General features: G+C 44.8%; 1 protein-coding gene across 1 annotated transcript in view; it reads left to right on the forward strand.

Moving 5' to 3' along the window:
* Positions 1 to 13,623, forward strand: part of EVC2 (EvC ciliary complex subunit 2) — a 138,440-nt gene that overhangs the window by 26,914 nt on the left and 97,903 nt on the right. The window lies entirely within an intron of this gene.

Here is a 13,623-nt window from a genome sequence, read left to right on the forward strand (position 1 = left end):
TGGGCTCTTACAACCACCCTGTCCTGCCTTTCAGCTGTGACGTGTTCTCCCTGCACCCCACTGGGGTTAGCTGGTGGTCGTGTTTTGTCTTCCCAGATCTTCCCAGGGCACTGCAGTCCGGGGGCAGGTCTCCCTGCTTCTGCTGCTCACCATTAATGCTTTTCTGTTTTTGTTCATCAGTTTGATCACCCATAGCTCATGCAGGCACTCATTCATGTATTCATCAAGTGTTTACCCACCATAATAACGACACTTCACATTTCCTAAGCACTTGCTAGCTGCCAGGCATTCTAAGCAATTACATGTGCAGAATCGTGTGATCTTCACCACAGTCCTGGGAGATAGATTCTATTTTTAAATCACCCCCATTTCATAGATGGGGAAACCGAGGCACACCTAGGTCAAGTACTTTGCCCAAGGTCACGTGGCCAGTGTGTCAGGGTTCCCAAGGCCACCCCGGGGTTCACGTGATTCACGAGACTCTGTGTGTGGGTGTCCTCACTGCTGACTTATTGCAGAGAAGGAATGCAAAGTAGAATCAGAGAAGGGACGAGTTGCATGGGGCAAAGTCCAGAGGAACCAGGCACGAGCTTCCAGAGCCCTCTCCAGTGGAGTCACAAGGGACACACTTAAATCCTCCAGCATCGAGTTATGACAACACATGTACAGTGTCGTCCACCAGGGAAGCTCGTTAGAGACCCAGTGCCAGGGTTTTTACTGGGGGCTGGGCACAAGGGCACCCTCTGCCTGGCACGTACCAAACTCCAGACTCCCAGAGGGAGAGCGGGTGTTCAGTATAAACCACATCGTTTGCACAACAGTTTAGGCACAGGGAGCCGCATTTATCAGGGAATGGTGGGAACTCTCCCAAAATCCAGATTCCCAGATGCCAGCCAAGGCCCAGCCGTGTGAGCAGGGTCTCAGAGGACAGCAGTCTCGGGCCTGCTGGGTGAGCACTTTTCTGTGCAGCTAGTAGGTATAAGAACCAGGATTTGAACCCAGGCACTTGGCTCCAGAGCCCTGCTGTTGGCTGTGGGCCACGCTGCCTCCTCGCATGCTGAATTCCTGCATGGAGAGATGGAAACAAACTCTGACTCCGGCTATAGCCAGCTGACAGTTTATGAGGAATGGGGCACACAGGTGCAAACAGTTTTTCGGCCAGTCTGTGAGCTCCTGGCAGGTGGGGCCCTGTCTGATTCATCCTTGTGTCCCCCGCTGTGCCTTACACTGTTGGTGGGGCTCAACAGGTAAATAGTCCGAGATTGAGCTGATTGTCATCAATGGCGGTGATTGCCCCTCAGTGAGGAGGTGTCTGGTCGCCGTGTGATTGTCGTAAAAGTCAGAGAGCACTCATTGAATTGATATTCACGAGCCCTTCTTCCATGCCCAGGCCCTCTCCTGTGGGTGGAGATGAGCCACACCCAGGTCTCGGGGCTGCCTTCAGCCCACACTTTGCCTCCAGGAGAAACAGGAATAGATGCCCCCTCTGGGCTGCAGACTGTGGGGCGAAGGCTGGGCAGTGGAGCAATGGGTTGGATTTCAGCCCTACCGGCCCCTGATCTAGGTGCCCTCAGACTGTGGACCACATTCAAGGAGGTCACCGTTTAGTGAGGAGTCGAGGCACATGTATGTGACAGCCCTACAGTGTTGTGGTGACAGCAGGCTCTTGGACCTGAAGGCCTGGCTTTGGCTCCCTGTCCCTTCACTGATTATATGTGACCTTGAGCGTGTTACTTTCCTCCCTGGGCCCAACTTTCCTAGCTGTAAAGTGAGAATAATAGTAGTACCCGCTGCAGAGGGTGGTGGTCAAAGTAGATGGATCGATATGTGAAAAGCCCTCAGCACAGGGCCTGGCATTCTGTAATTACTCCGTAAACATCAGCTGCTGTCGTCAACAGTGTTATTATCATGTGCACATGCAACACCACCACTCCGCCAAGTGCTCTGTGATAATCGCGAGAATGTTATGTATCAGGGTCTCAAGCTCATGCCCGCGGGGACCACACAGGTGCTGTAAGTGTGTGAGTCAGGCCCATGTAAGACTCTAGGGCTCAGTGGAGTCTGAGACAGCCTGGAGACTCAGATCGCCCGTCACCCACTGTCTCCCCCCCACACTGAGTCATTAAAGGAGAAAAAAAAATGCCAAGCAATGTGCAACAGCTATGACTGAATTTGTGAGGCTGTGACAGGAAATATAGATCGTATGTGCTGTGGGTACTGACAGGAGAGAGAGGCGCTGGGTGGGCTGTGGAGATGGCAGGCTTCTTGGAGGAGGTAAGAATCCAGTTGGACCTTAAAGGAAGGGTTTAAAGATGGAAGAGGAGTATCCTAAAATATGCAGCTGAAGATCTGACGTCAAGGTTAAGCCAGTTTGACTGTTGGTGGGATGTGAACACACGTCTCCTGCTGCAGGCTCGGTGCCCGGCACCACTGGGATGCACGTGGGGTGAGACAAGGCCCTGCCTGTTACAGTGTGTTCTCGCAGGGTTGACTCAGACACCTGCCAAGATAGCATCCTTACCCTAGGAAGTGACGGCGATGAATAGGAGGAGCTTGGCAGTGGGGAGAGGCTCCCTGACATTTTCATCAAGCAGTTAAAAATACAGAGTAAAGACGTGAAATAACCCATTGTGTGAGTTGGGATTCTGCAACCCTTGGAAGAAACCCCATGGTCTCCTTCATCTCCTGTTCCTTTCCTGAGGGTGAAGCTTACATAGCTCAGGAGAATGAGGCCCCGAGAAATTGCTTCCCATTTCGTCTCAAGAAGTCTTCTTACCTGGATGAATAGAGTCTCTTTGACAGGAAACAGATCACACCGTGCTGCGCTGGACATTGGGTGCAGGTGTTCCGATTGTGCCAGACTTCACTGCAGCTTCTTGTGTTAATCATGTGCCCAGGAAGGGGCTGGACTCCGGGCCAGGCACCGGCAGAACAAGGGGCTCGGATCTAATCAGGAGAGAGACATTTCAACCAGTTGTTATGTCACCCAAATTCATTTAGAGTGCAATTCCAATAGTAAATCAAGTGGAATTTGGAGGGGAGGATGTGATCACATCAATCAGAGTTTCACCTGAAAATACAAACTTATGAAACTCGATGAGAAAATTTTGAAAATGAAGAGTAATGTTGGAGGATTTGGCCTAGCAGCTATTAAGAAATTATAAAGCTATGTTAATGCAGTGTACAGCTCCTGCAAGAAAAGTCAGACCAATGGAACAAAATGTGATATCTACACATATATATATATATGATAAAATGGTATTTCAAATCAACAGGAAAAGAATATATCCTTCATAAATTTGGGGGCAACTGGCTGAATCTTTTAGAAGAAAAATAAAGATGAGCTCCCTCATCAGATTGAAATCTAAATAGATAAAACAATTTGTAGAAAGTAAATATAGGTTAATATTATATGATATGAAGAAAACCACGTAGGAAACCCATGGATTTAGATACGCAAATAGTTGAAAACTTGACATGTAAAAACAGCATTAAGGAAGGTAAGTGCTAACTTGGGGAAATATTTGTAACATACATAAAAAAAGAATTAATGTCTTCAATATGTAGAGAGCTCCTATTAATTAATAAGAACAAGAATGCCTCAATAGATAGCCATGTACAATATGAGAATTTCTCAAATACGAGAATTTGCAATGTGTGCCCTTGAGCACAGTGGAGGGAGTGTGTAACTCTGTTGGAATCGTGTGGCTTTGAGTTGAACACAGAGGCCTGGAGCTGTGCACTCACCTATTATCACGTCTGCCTTCTCTGTGTCACATCTTGCACAAGCCCACTGCCATTGCCCTCACCTGGTTCGGGTCACCTCTTGTTTGGATTGCTGCACCAGCCTCCTCTCTGTCAAGTCCTGCCCCCCTCCAGCCTCGTCCTCACTGTAGTGATCTTCATAAACACAAACCTGCTCGCTTGCTATTCTGGAGGGGGTCCCCACTGCCTGCTGGATTAAGCCCAGTTCCCTCAGGTTAGTATTCAGGATCCGTCAGGAGAGTTGGCCTCTGCTCTCTCCCGGTGCTGCTGGGTCCTTGTGTTTTCCACATCGCTCTGGTTTTGCCTGTGCTCCTCTTTTCCTGCCTGTCCTTTGGGGTAGCTCGTAAACATCCTGCAGGACCCTGACCACCGTCTCCCCCTCTGTGATTCTCTCGCCTCCCCCAGGCATGCTGGTGGCATCCTTTGCTGGGATCCCATGACATTGGGACGTCTGATAAACCAAGTCACTCTGTGACGTTGAGATTACTCCCCTGGTTGGCACTTTATACATTTTTGTTGACATCAGAGTAGAATTTTTGCCCTGGAAGACACTTTAAAGATTATCTAGTTTCACTTCCTCTTTTGAGAGCAAAAAACCTCAGGTCCATAGAGTCTCCAGGAGCTGGCCAAGGTCCTGAAGCTTGATGGCGACATCGAGGAAGGGAATCGTGCTGTGCAGTTGGTTCTCTGCTCCAGCCTTATTCACTAGATGGTGAAATTAGCAAAGCTCTCTTAGTGTGATCGTCCCTACCTGTGATTTCCTCCACGCTCTCGCTCTTGCTATAATTGTCAGCTGGGAAGACAAGAGTCTCTTTGCCCTCAGAGCTGCCCCTCAAGGGCTGTGGGACAAGGGTCAGCAAGTCCCTGACCGCCTCTGCTTCTTGGATCTGAGCTCAAAGTGAAGGATTTCAAGTAAATTGCTCCTAAAATCTCTTCCAGAGAAATAATTCTGTATAGTCTCCCCTTTTCTTCAAACTTTCTGTTTTTTGGGGTGTGGGTGGGTGGGATTTAATATATGTCCATTGTGGACATTTTGAAAAGACACCCCCTCTACACCACACACACACACACACACAGGAAGTTGGAAGAATAAAATATTACCTCATAATCCCACCGCCAGCGAGAACCATTGCTAACATGTCAGCTTCTTGCCTTCCACAGGTCTATGAATATATTTATTACATAATTGACGTCAAACTGTAGAAACAGTTCTTCCTCACGCTTCTTTAACTTGCTGTTGGATTTTAAGCATTTAAAGCATTCTCTTTGAAAGGCCTTTTTTCTAGCATCTCTCTTCATAAATGCGGTGATGGAACTCATCACAAGAATCTGCTGTCAGCTAAGATGTGATTAAAAGGTGGTAATAATGGATGATTCTTTTCCAGAGACAAGAAGGGAAGTTAGTGAGGGTGCTCTGGGGATGAGGAAGCTGGGATCACTGGGCCACTTCTTTTTCTTTATTCTTACATAATGAAGTTTAAGGTAAATAGGCTCTTTGAAATCTGTAGTTACAATGATTATCAGTAGAATTTGGCTGCTAGATTTTTGGAGGAAATCTCAAAAGTATGACTAACTTGGGGCTGGTTTCTAGTGCTCCAAACTGCTTCATTTTCTGTATTTGTCACTGCAGTGGTGGGTCCCACCAGCACCCAGCCTCCCAAGCAAGACATTCAGGGACATTCTTGGCTCCCCTGTCTCTGGCATCCTACACATCCATTCCATGACTCAGTCCCTACATCCTGTTGACCGTGTCTCCTAAATACCCCTTTAATCTGTGCCCTTCCCTCCAGCCTGACAATAGCAGCAGTAATAGTAGCTCAGATTTACTGACTGAATTCTATGTACTACAACCCTAGGCGTGAGGCCCTATTTTTTGTGGGTGGTAAGGTACACATAACATAAAATTTACTGTTATTGACATTAAATACGTTCACAGTGTTGTGTAACCATCACCACTGTCTAGTTCTAGGACATTTTCATCACCCAAAAGGAAACTCTGTACCCATTAAGCAGTTACTCTCCATTCCTCCTTCCCCACAGCCCCTGGCAACTACTCATCTGCCTTCTGTCTCTATAGATTTGCCTGTACTGGACATTTTGTATAATGGAGTTATACACTATGTGGCCTTTTGTGTCTGGTTTCTTTGACTTCGTGTAGTATTTTCATGGTTCATCCATGTTGTAGCATGCATCAGTACTTCCTTCTTTTTTATGGCTGAATAATATTCCCTTGCAGCAGCAGACCACGTTTTGTTTATCAGTTCAGTAGCTGATGGACATTTGGGCTTTCTCCATCTTTTCGCTGTTGTGGATGGTGGTGCTATGAATGTTTGGGTACAGGTTTTTGTTTGAACACTTGTTTTCAGTTCTTTGGGTCTGTACCCAGGAGTGGAATTGCTGGGTTGTATGGTAATTCTATGTTTAGCTTATTGAGGAACTGTAGGCACTATTTTTATCCTCATTTTGCAGTTGGGGAAACTGCGTCTTAGAGAGAGGGAGGCCCAGGGTCCCACTGCGAGTTGAAGCCCCAGCTAGGACCAAAGTCCATGGTCTTTCTAGCCTGTTCTGCTGCTTCCTGCAGCCTTGTTTCATGTCCTCATCATTTCTCCCTTGACTGTGGCATCCAGGTTTATCCTCCAGGCTGAAGTTACACAGAAGTCAGTTTTATCTTTTTAAAATACTGATCTGACCATGTTACTTCCTGGCTTAAAACCCTACAGCAATACCCCTAAGCCCTTAGGATGATGTCCAAATCCCTAACCCACTCTTGAAGGCCCTTTGCATCCTGGGCTGGGTCTCTTGCCTCCTGCAGGTCCTGCTCATGCTGTTCCCTCTGCCTGGCTGGCCCCCTCTCCTCTGGTCACCTCGTGGAAAGCCTTCTTCGTCCTTTGAGTTAGGTTACGGGCTGCCCCTCCTCCCACCCCTAGTCCTCCAGGCGTCTCCAGCTTCCCCTCAGTGGTGCAGTGTCACCCTGGCCTCCATTCCAGCCTCCCGGAATGCCTGTCCATTCCTCTATGGGATTGTGACCTCCATGGAGGAGGGCCTGGGTCTGTTTCCTCCTTGTCCTTCCAGCCCCCAGCACTGGGCTCATCAGATCAGTGAATCAACTCGATGTCGGGAAAGTTTACCACTGCGTCCAAACAGAGTCTCACCTGGCAGCCCACTGAGACGTATCCACTTAAACTGAGAGTTTCAGGCAAACAGAGTCATAGCAGAGCTTGGTTTCTACACATTGAAATGGATGTAAGAAGTCTTGAGTTTAAAGTGTTGTTTGAAAGACTAAAAAGGGAGTATGGCTTGGCCTGTGGTAAAAGTTCAATTAAGATGTTGGCTGTGTAGCATAGTTTTGAAGGCATGGTGAAGGCTTTTGGCCAGAGACTCAGGGATTCTGAAATCCTGCCCTGCTAGTCACTCACTCCAAAAGGTGAGCTGTACACTAGAGTGGGAATCAGAATGTTCTCAGTGGCACAAGCTCTGATGACCCAGTGCTGGGCTCCTGGTGAAAGACCGGGCTGGAGCCTGAGCCCTGAGACGCAACCGTTGTGTGAAGGCTACCAGCCCATACTACTGGGTGTGAATCCCGTGTCCACTCTTGACTACCTCTGTGACCTTGAGCCATTTATTTAACTTATTTGTACTTTGGCATTATAATTTGTGAAATATAGACTAAAACAGTGCCCATTTTATAGTCTTATTGTGAGAAGTAAATGGGTTAATGCATGTAAAGCACTTGGAACCATCTCTGGCACTTAGCGTCTGCTCCATACATGTTAGCTATAATGATGGTGGTAGGGATGATGATGGTGATGATGGTGGTGGCAGCGATGATGATGATGGTGGCATTGATGATGATTGAGGCACTGATGATGGTGAGGATGATGATGATGATGATGCTAATGATGGTAGTAATGATGATGGTGAGGAGGAGGATGATGATAGTGATGATAATGGTCATGAGGATGATGATGATGTTGATGATAATGGTGATGATGGTGATGATCACAGTGATGGTGATAAAGGTGGTGCTGATTATGTGGAGCCTCCCCCTTCCCATAAAGCTACATCTTGAGATCTTACTCTGCTTTAGCCATCTTCGTGAAGGAGGGAAGTTGAAGAATGGAGGCATTGTGAGCAGGTTGAGGAAGTAGCTTAATTTAGCAACATGGATAAATAAAGAAAGTGAGAGCTGTGACGGCCTGCCCCAAGGAGGCAGTCTCTACCTAGATTTGCTTATCACTTGGCATCAGAAAGTAGGAATTGCAAGAGGAAGAGGAGAAAGATGGCGGGATCTGCAGAGCTGGCCCTGGCTTTGCCCTCTTCCTAGATTCAGGCATTAATTCCTGCGGCTGTGTTGCTAAGGTAAGTGAGCCTAGGCCTGCTCCCCCGACCTGCCACACTGCCTCAACTTTTCAGATTCTCTTGGCCATGCGACTGGCCAAAGGAGGGCAAGATCTCAAGGTGGAGATTCAGAGAAGGTGGAGGTGGTAAGAGGAGGAGACGCGAGGTGGCCTGCCCTTGCTGACCGGTTCTGCTTCATGAAGTAGGAAAGGGAGAGAGAGATCGATTGAGAGAATGCGTTAGTTCTGTTCCTTTCTTTTACGGTACAGTGACCCTGCCGGCCTGTAATTCTGTCCCAGTCTTTGTTTCTGATTCTCATCAGTCAGGCAAGTAACTTCTGCCGTGGTGTGGGAGGTTGGGACTAAAAATGTTTTCAGAAAACCACATAGCCCCGTGGAGAGTAAGTGGTGTGATCCAAAGGGGAGAAGGCGGACTTGGGAGTCAAGCAGAGCTGGCTCTGTTATTTTTTAGCTATGGATTTGATTAATTGTTTAATAGTTTTGCATCTCCATGTATCTATCAGTAGAACGGGTATAAGACATCCCCCCCAGGATTGCTGAAGACTAAATGGTATACACACTTTGTAGGTTCCAGGGGCTGTCAGAACAAATTAGCACAAATTAGGGAGCTTAGAAAACAGTTCTGGAGGCTAGAAGTCTGAAATCAAGGTGTTGGCAGGGCCACATTCCCTTTGAAGGTAAGAGAAGAATCATTCCTTGCCTCTTCTCAGCTTCTGGTGGCTCCTGGAAATCCTTCCTTGGTTGTGGCTGCATCACTCCAATCACTGCCTCCATGGTCACGTGGCCGCCTTCTCTGTGTGTCTGTCTCCACATCTCCTGATCCTTATAAAGACACAGCCATTGGATTTAGGACCCACCCTAATCCAATATGACCTCATCTTAACTTGATTACGTCTACAAAGACCCTATTTCCAAATATGGTCACATTCACAGGTACTGAGAATTAGAACTTTAGCATATCTTTTTGGAGGGCACAATTCAACCCACTACATGCACCTAGCCCGGGGACTGGCATGTTTTTGGTAATCAAATATCATTAATTCCCTTTACCTCCCCGTTCTTCCTAAAGCTGTAGGAAAGTGTTTGCCTTCTGTGAAAGAGAAACTCGGAAAACAGATCGCTGATTTATTGCTCATTTGTTCTCTTTAGACATAGATTTTTTGTCTCCTTTCCATCAATATTTTAATGTAACCTCTGTGCAATGCTACTCATATTTATCCAGTTTATTGATTTTTTTCCCTCATCTGGTAGGTATAAATCAGGGCGCAGAGGGCTATTTCCAGCACACATAGAGAACTGGCATTTCATTTTGGTGCTAATCAAAACGAAAGATTTGGAATCAGGAGGGTGCTTGAGTATGGAAATAGAATTGGTTCCCTGACCATCTCTGATGACAGCCTCTCTGGACAGAGGCTGACTCATCAATGGCGAGGCATATGTGGCATCACATTTTGATTCAGTTTCCAGTAAATGCCTGGACCAAAGCTCCTGCTCTGAGCTAACTTGGCTTTGACTGTCTGGAAGGTCAGGTTGGCCTTGTTGGTGTGTCAGAAAAATGTAACCCTGACCACAGCATGCATTGTGACGACAGGAATGAGGAAGAGGTTGGTTGTTTTCTGGCTCCTGAATAATCACTTAATGTTCCTATGATCTGTAGCCGTTTTGAATTAAACTTGTTGTCACAGGTTGGCGTCTCTGGAAGCAGACACTGAGACAGAGTTTGGAGTATAAAGTGTTGACCAGCGTGCAGAAAAGAGTTAACATATCCGGCCTGAGACTGCTCTCCTTGGAAAGACCTGGTTGCAAGGTTGGCCCCTGGCTGGCATCTGGGAGCTTGGATTTCAGGAGGATTCCCACCATCCCCAAAACTCATGCCTAAACTGTTTTTACAGACAATATATTTTGTGCTGAGCACCTGCTTTCCTTCTGGGAGTTTGGAATTTTGGTACATGCCAGGAAGAGGGTGCCAACGTGATCAGCCCTGAATAACAACCCTGGACACTGAGTCTCTAAAGAACTTTGCTGGTGGACAACATTTCAGAGGTGTTGTCACACTCATGGCTGGAGGAATTGAGCATGTCCCGTGGGACTCCACTGGAGAGGACTCTGGAAGCTCACGCCTGGTTCCTCTGGACTTCGCCCCGTGTACCTTGTCCCTTTGCTGACTCTGTTCTGTGTCCTTGTGCTGTAAGAAATCATAGCTGTGGGGATGACTCTGTCATGGGTCTTGTAAGTCCTCTTAGTGAATCATCAAACCTGGGGGTGGTTGTGTGGTGTTCCCCCCCACCCGACACAATCAGTGATCACCTGTGAAGGGGAGGAGGAGGAAGCAGAATTGAGCAGAGGCAGAAGTCGAGTTGTAATACAGGCTGACAAAGCCTTACCTGGCAGGTAGCTCTGGAGCAGCAATATAAACAACAAATATTTATTTCTCACATTTCTTTAGTCTGGGAACTTCAAGATCAAAGTGCCAGCAGATCTGGTGTCTGGGAAGGACCCACTTCCTGGCTTGTAGATGGCCATCTTCTCTTATATCCTTATATGGCGGAGAACAGAAAGAGCTCTGATCCCTTCATCCCCTTCAAGGGCACTAATACCTCCCAAAGGCCTTACCTCCTAATACCATAGGGGTTGGGATTTCAACATATGAATTTAGGGGGGACACATTCAGTCCATAACTGAACAACAATCCTACAACTCAACAACAATAAAAAACTAAACCATCAGATTTAAAAATTGGCAAAGGACTTGAACAGACATTTCTCCAAAAAAGATGTACAAATAGCCAGTAAACACATGAAAAGATGCTCAACGTCATTAATCGTTAGGGAAATACAAATCGAAACCACAATGAGATACCATTTTACACCTAGCAGGATGGCTACCGTCAAAAAAACATAATAACAAGTGTTGGCAAGGATGTCGAAAAATTGTAACCTTTGTGCACTGTTGATGGGAATGAAAATGGTGCCGCCATTATGGAAAACAGTACGGCTGTTCCTCAAAAAGTTAAAAATAAAATTACCATATAATCCAGCAATTCCACTTTTGGGTATATGCCCAAAAGAATTGAAATCAAGGTCTCAAAAAATTATCAGTTTACCTATGTTTATAGCAGCATTTTCACAATGGCCCAAAGGTGGAAGCAACTCAAGTGCCCATCGATGGATGAATGGATAAACAAAATGTGGTCCATCCATGCAATGGAATGTTATTCAGCCTTAAAAAGAAAGGAAATTCTGACACATGCTACAACATAGAGGGACCTGAGGGTATTATGCTAAGTGAAATAAGCCAGTCACAAGAAGACAAATACTCTATGATTCTACTAATATGAGGTCCCTAAAGTAATCAAATTCATAGAGACAGAAAGTAGAATGGTGGTTGCCAGGGGCTGGGAAGAGGGAGGAATGGGGAGATGTTGTTTAATGGGTACAGAGTTTCAGTTTTGCAAGATGAAAAAATTCTAGAAATGGATGGTGGTGATGGTTGCACAACAATGTGGTTGTACTTAACACAACTGAACTGTACACTTAAAAATGATTAAAATGGGAAATTTTGTTATGTATATTTTACCACAATTTAAAAAAAATCATTCAAAACTTTCTTTTAAATGGTTAAATATTCAAAACTCCAATGGAAAATGTAAAGGTCCTAGAAAGCAAAAACAGATCCTTCTAAGAAGTGATCAGGCACACTTATGCCAGAAGACAGTGGAGTGGTACCGTCAGTGTTCTAAGGGAAAATGATTTTGAACCTTGAGTGATAGACTCGGTCAAGTTATTAATCAAATGAGGGCAAAGTGACAACATTTGAGGATGTGAGAAATAAAAATCTTTTCCGAACAAATTTACTTGAGAACAAATAAATATGGAAAATACTCCATCAAACTGAAAAAATATCCAAGAGAAAGGAAAGAATGGGACCTAAGACAGGTAGTTTTGCTTTAATCAGTAATGTTATAACAATACAGAACGTAGCAAAGAGAGGGTGCCAGATGACAGCAGTGGAGCAAGCCTAGAAAGTAACCAGATTAGATCAGAATGTCAGAGAACTCCGGAATTGATGAAGAAAAAAAAAAAATAACTCCCCGTAACAGCTATCATCATTAAGGAAATGGGTATACACCAGGAAGAAAAAAGAAAGGCAATGAGAAACCCCAGGAAAAACAAAAGTTACACAAGAAAGTGTTGGTCTAAATTGAAGCAAACTAAAATTGTGGCATGATTTTGAATAATTGATAAAGTATAAGAGAAGGGACTGCATTAGAAATATACTGCTTTGAGGCGCAGATATTTCGTGACATAGGATTACATCCAATTACTGTATTCTGTAGTAAGTAACATTTGCCTAATCATAATAATGATATTATATTTTAAAATTTTTATTTTTAATTTTTAGAATTAACCTACAAACAACCTCAAATACTTAATTGTGGTTGCAGAACAAAATATGTATGTTATAAACTTAATACATTCTGGAAGGCAGAAGTGTAGGAGGAAAGGTAGAGGCAAATATGGGGCACTAATTTCACCATCTTTCTTAGTAAGAAGACAAGAAATATTCTCTAAATTTAATGCCATAAAAATTGACGTTTACTCTTTTAATTTAAAGTTACAAAGGTAGCTAATTGAAAAACTAAATATAACTATTAAAATTGGGAGGAAATGTGTGTAGGGGGATATTTGTAGGTAACAAATCCTTCAAATTTGTAGGATAAAAATGTATGACCTAAACCCATATCAGTCATAGCAGAAATTCAATAAAGAATGTATAATATTGACAAGTCAAGGAATAAAGATACATGCATAATTTTTAGAGCATTTAAGTTAACCAACTATTCTGGTTAGCTAAACAATACAAACTAAAACCAGTATCTTTTTAAGATAGCTGCCTCTGGGAAGCAGAATTAGAAGTGGATAGGGGAAGGTAACAGGAAATCTGCTTCTGTTTTTAAACCCTTGGCTTCTGTTAAGAACTTTTTTTCCAGGCCGGCTTGGTGGCTTAGAGGTTATGTGCGCGGGCTCCGCTGCTGGCCGCCCGGGTTCGGATCCCAGGCACGCAGGTTGGCCATTATATGGAGAGGATGATTTAGAACCTTAAAATATTTAACCATTCTCTGTATTGTGGAGCATTTAGGATACATACGCATTTGTGTTGTTTTATATAATGCTTTGTAAAACAGCCTTATATATAAATAAATCTTTGTGCGTATTTCTGGATCAAACCAACCTTGTATATAGGCCTTTATGCATATTTCTGAATTATTTCCTGAGGAGAGAATCCTAGATATGAAAGTACTGACTTAAAGGATTGAACGTTTCAAAGACTCTTGTCATGGGCACAGACATGTTTTTCCTTCCATCTTCGAGTGTGGACATTTTGGTGAAAGCACTTCAAAGGATGGAAGTCTTATCAAAATGTGGGGCTCTCATGGCCCAGGCCTGTTTTTGAGGTTGTTTTCTGATAAGATGACTGGTTAACGACCACCACACAGCAT

This window comes from Diceros bicornis, chromosome 8, assembly GCF_020826845.1.
Source record: "Diceros bicornis minor isolate mBicDic1 chromosome 8, mDicBic1.mat.cur, whole genome shotgun sequence".
NCBI lineage: Eukaryota > Metazoa > Chordata > Mammalia > Perissodactyla > Rhinocerotidae > Diceros > Diceros bicornis.